The following is a 6,000-nucleotide window of genomic DNA, read 5'->3' on the forward strand; positions in this document are numbered from 1 at the left end:
CCAACTGGTCCAGTGCAGGGGTCCAGATTTCTCCTCTGAGTCCTTTGTTCTTGGTCCACACATTAGATAAAATACCACATGTATTATTTCACAAAATGTAAACGTGTTGGCCTAGAACACAAAGATGTACAAATGTATTGCAAGAGTAAACAGAAACAGCCCTTCAAAATAAAAGCTGTGTGCTGGAAATTAAAAAAAAAAAAAAAAAAAAAAAAATATAATATATATATATATATATATATATATATATATATATATACACACACATATTTAAATGTGTCACTTGCAGTCCCTACAGAATGAACCTGCGACCCACTGGTTGGGAGCCACTGTCCTAGTGAGTATTTACTACAGCCGGACAGTGACTCATCAGTAAAGAATACTACTCATGTTCATCATAATGAAGGTCAACCAATGCAATATTTTTTCTTTTATTACTTCGAACAACAGTGGAGCTCCACCACACAGAGGAATAAGCTACTATATCACTCATAATTTGGGTCTTTTTATGGGATTTGTTGATAAGAAAAATATAAAACGTTACCATACTTATCTTTAAAGTGACAAATATTCAATCATTTTCTCTCATTTTTATGCAGGTATGGTCTAAGAACTTTTAAATGTGACAGTAGTCGAACTTATTAGTCCGATGAGTGGAAATGAATATGGTTTCTCCTTGACGTCTCAAAAAGCACTTCACCTTCTTTACAGCTATTGTTGACTTACATGAACTTGTGTTTTCAAATCATTTCTGGGTTCATTGGTAATTTTAGAGACTAACAAACAAACAAACAACATGCAACTTTAAAATTAAGTTTGAAAAAATCAAAATAATTCTCCTAACTGATCTTAATTTATTACCCCACTTAGGACTCATGTAACTTACCTCCGATCTTACATGCTGTATGATGTATAAAATTATATTAGATAATCTATCTACTATTTATTTGTTGCTCTTAAATGATTAAAGAAAGCTAAAAAAATATCTGTCAGGTGTGTCTTAAAGAAGATGCAGGTGTGTTTGGGAGATTTCTTGAATGCCTTAACGTTGTTGCACTTACAAAAGAATGTGTGAAACTACAGGAGTGCTGTTTCATTTTAAACTATGCAAAAATAGCAGACTTAAAGACTGTGTAGTAATTAAAACCACTTTATTTTTTAACACACAAAGAACTTTTGTTTTGAAAATTGAGGTGTTTTCAGCATGTGGTTATTTTTGAATGCTGTGATTTCTACGTCTGCCAATAAGTGCAATTCAGATTTCTGCCCTCTTAGTGACTGAAATGCCTTCATTTACTGCTCTCAACAGCTAAACTGTAATTTAACTAATTTATAAGTTTTAGTCAAACTTATTATTATAGCCATCTGTTTTACATTTTTATGGACACAATTACCCTTTAACTGTTTGCTGCACAAAAGTGTGAAGGTTTCAGTGTCGAGTACATTGTGAGAAAAAAAATGCCCCTTGGTTTATTGTACAATAATAAGCAGCTGCTTGATCAGTTAATTTGTGATATTCAAAGATGTGAGCACCACACTCCATGTGAACTACAGTCATGACAGAATGAGTCACTTCTCAACATAACAGTAAAGTCTGAAAACAAAGATAGTGTTGACTTCTATGTCACTAGACTATCTGCTGCACAGCTGTTGGGTGTTTTTTGTTGTTTTTGAAGCTAATTCTGTAATAAAACTGAGAAAATACATGTTTCTGAGCCTCTGTTGTCCAATAGTCCCAACTTAAGGTCCACCTTTTTTATTGTTTTGGAAACTTAAACTTTATCAGTATACAGCAGTTGGAGTTGGCACAGTTTTGAGAATTGTCACGACTTCTAGGAATTGAATGAATGTGTGAAATTTCAGGAAAAAAGCTAGAAAAGTGAACCTTTAGTTAGGACTGTTTTTTCCAAGGTAAACAATGAACTTTGTAGGCTTAATTATTTGATGTTCCAGAAAATTAATATAGTGTCATTCATTGATTTTTAAAAGCCTCTTCGAACTTAAAAATCTCTATTTTCTAACTCTTATTTAAAGCTTTCATCCACTGTTGATCTTTGAAAAATGAGATCAAACTGTTAACTGTTAAAATATTGAACCACTGTGCTTATAAGTAGGTTAAGTCATCCAGCAGGTGGTGCTACATGTGCACAGACTAATTGTCTGTGCACATGTAGCACCACATTATAACATTAAAACACCACAATGAGTGAGAAATGCTTTGTTGTGCTCTTTCGAAAAAATCACTGCATTGTCAGATATTCTCCCTTTTTGTTGAATCGGTATCAAGTATTTGGTTTAAATATTACTATACAATTCATGACATTTAGGTCGAATAACAATTCCAAACAACTTATATCAAAACAACACATTTTTTAAATATCAGACTGAAAATAACCAGTTTGCTAAAACACTGTGTTTTGACCTAATAATATCTTTAATTAGAAAAAGTTTTCTAATTTTCATTTATCCTCTGAGGAAAACTGTCCAATTGAAACATAGTTTCACTCTCTGAGTCTCATGTCCTCTTGAACTTGAGTCTCTAAAGCAAAGTTGAAAACAAAGGAAGAATGTAACTCAAGGCCCAGAACAGATAAAACTGAATATTAAATAATAAAGTTTGCCTTTTTACACATATTTCTTCTTAAAACTTTATTGGTTTCCCAAAAAAGTTACTGTATACAAGAGCTATTAGAATAGTGCTTACAGATACATACAGATGGACAAAGCAACCAAAAAAACAACAAAAATTTAAAGACAATAACTGTAAAGCAAATAAACAAAAAGTGATTACATTAATATTTCATAATCCAGGGTTTATTAAATATCATACTATAATAATTCAATAACTTTAATGTTTGTTTTTTTTTAACAAAAAACTTAAACTGAAATGTGTTGTTCTTATCTTTAGTTTGCAGGGTGCTATATTGCTGACAGCCATTAATAAAGTGCAGGAAAGTTGGTGTTGCGTCTGACCATTTTTTCACATGACTGTATCATATACAATTTGTTATTTTCAATCTTATGTTGCCTAAAGTATAGCATTACATCAAATATATTTCTTTCAACATTTAAATTTTTCTTATTTAGCAGAAGTACTTCCAACACAATCCTTACTAGATAAATACTATACAATATATTAAATACTTATAAATAAATATTTAAAAATATAATTAATATTATGTTTATTCTATAAATATGTATTATTATTATTTATTATTATTTGTAATTCATACAGTATTTATAATTAGTAGTATTATGTATATTTGTTATTATTTGTAATTCATACAGTATTTATAATTAGTATTATGTATATGTATTACAATTATTATTATTACTAAACTAACAAATAAAAAAAACCAAAAGCATCTAGATAGAAGCGACAGTAACGGAACTTGTTGTGTCTCTAATAGGGTAGTTTAATCTTTGTGATATGCTAAACGTCTACTTCATACTGTGTAGGAAAACAACTATTACTACAAATAATTAAAAGTAAGCTTTTAAACTTTGGGATGTAATAAATTATTAAAAGAGGACCAAACGTCTACAGCCACACTCGGAGCTGCACAGGTGAGTAAGGGTTTGCATGCTAACGTGCTAATAGTTGCTAATATGCTAATATATTCACCGTACTCAGCTAGCTTGCCAGCTAACTTTAGCTAGCACCAAACACAAAGATATTTCGAGAAATACCAAAGAAAATTGACAAACTGTATTTTGACAACATAATGCTGTTAGAGGAAAAGTCACAGGCTCCCAAAAATTCACAGTTTATCAGTTTATCTGACAACTGGATACATTTTTACAGTGCGCCCTTTTAAAAAGAGCTAACGTTAGCATTGCTAAAAACAATGCAAGCTAGAAAGTTAAGTTAGGACTAATGATTTATCATTTGGACTTAATTGAAATACATTTTAAATCTACATAAAAGTGAAATATAACAACTTCAAAGGAGAAAATAATCACTGACGTTATATCATGCTAACTTTGAAACGTGGTGTTAAGAGTTCAAAGTTTAGTGGTGTTGGACAGAGACAAAAATACATGACCCGGGTTATATAGGCTACATCTGAGAGGTAAAAAGCAAACAGACAGGAATAAACACAGACACAAGCTCTGTGCAGGCCTGCCTGAAAATATTGATTCCTGTCTGTGATCACACACAGAAAAACATGGGTTTAAATTTTCCTCTTTTTAAAACAAATTACAGGTCTTTTTTTTATCACCCTCTACTCATTTCTTGTAATTTGTGGGGTATTTCTTGCCAAGTTGCTCAAGTTGCCAAGTTGCCTTTTTCTTCATGTTTTTCAAGAGTAACCAATTTGCTAAGGTTTCAATGATCAAAGGGCTTCAATAAGGTTTAGATGTCTAAAAGACATATTTAATTTAATCTTATTTAATTTATATAATAATAATTAAAACCAGTGTTATAAAGTAGGCCCAGTAGCCTAATTTTTTATATATCTGTTTTACACATGCTCTTTGTAGTTTTAGACTTTGGTCCAGAGGTGATATTTCAACAAAAGAAATCCATTTGACAAACAGCAGTTTTTTTCTAATCACTTCTTAATTTAGTTATACCAAAAGGTTATGAGAAAGCGTGTATTTTTATCTTAAGCAATTGCACCTGTAGCACTTAAAATTTGCACAAGATGTGCAAGTTAAAAAAATCGAAACTACATTAATCGCACAGATTACTTGCAAGACAGGCTGGTGCACTTGCAGAGGGAGTGCGTATGCATGCTAAAGAAAACATAAAAGTCATGGTATAGATGGCAAACAGCACTTTTCATTCTTCATACATGCAGCCTGCACTGTCTGTATGTGTTAACAGTGTCAGCAGTTTCAGCTGTGGCAGGAAAGCCACTGACCGACTGCATGTTGACTTCATGAAGCAGATGTGTGCTAAAATTGTGCTGCAGGGATGACTTTAAATCTATAAGCCAATGCGGAAGTTGTGACCATCTTTCTCATAAATAGCCCTTTTCACAAAAGACATTTTGACATGTCACAGTAGGAATAACACAGGTGTAAATAATGAAATTAATGACGGCTGAATTCCATTTAACTGCTTAACTGCTTTTATTTTAGGATCCTTGTATCCTGCAGTTTTTGCTCACCCTCACTGGTGCACTTGATTAGAACAAAGCCATCATTAGAGTTATCAGTAACATCTGTGCTTTTCCCACTATGACAACTCGAAGCTGCTGCTGTGAGGGAGGCCCATCATCTCAGCAATTAACCTGAAGGGGAAGAGCAGGTGTGCCAGCTGGGAAGGTGGAAAGGCACGTGAGTCCTGTCTCTGTATTCAAGCCACATTCAAGACATAAATATGTGAAAATGTTTGTTTTTGATTTTGGGGTGAGCTGTGCTTCTTAATGTAATATAAGTTTGATCATTTAAGACTCTAAACTGATGGATATATTATTACTTTCAAAGAGAGGTTGTTTTAACAGGGTGGGATTTCCTTTTTTATCTTTTTTAGTATGTGGATCAACATCAGTTTTATTGTTCTGTATTCAGGTACCTTTCACAAGCATTTAAACCTCTGAAAGCTGAGAAAATTGGTCTTATTTCCCTTGAAAACAGTGGAAAAAGTAATAAGCAACTTGCAAAAAGCAAAAAAATAGTAAATGGAGACAAGAAAATAAAATAAAAATAAGTGGCGGGGAGATTATAATAGGTGGAAAAAATGTCCAGAAAACTAAATTTTTGATTCTTATCATTATACATTTATATATATATGTATATATATATATATATATATATATATATATAATATGTATATAAATAACAAAAGACATTTTGACATGTCACAGTAGGAGTAACACAGGTGTAAATAATGAAATTAATGACGGCTGAATTCCATTTATCTGCTTAACTGCTTTTATATATATTTAAAATTATGTCATATATTATTTATTTATTTTACTTTTTTCTCTTGTTTCAGCTTAATTTTCTTAGAACTTTATACTAATTTCTTGCTAATTTTGGGGTCATTTC

Source organism: Plectropomus leopardus, chromosome 23 (genome assembly GCF_008729295.1).
Source record: "Plectropomus leopardus isolate mb chromosome 23, YSFRI_Pleo_2.0, whole genome shotgun sequence".
Taxonomy (NCBI): Eukaryota; Metazoa; Chordata; class Actinopteri; order Perciformes; family Serranidae; genus Plectropomus; species Plectropomus leopardus.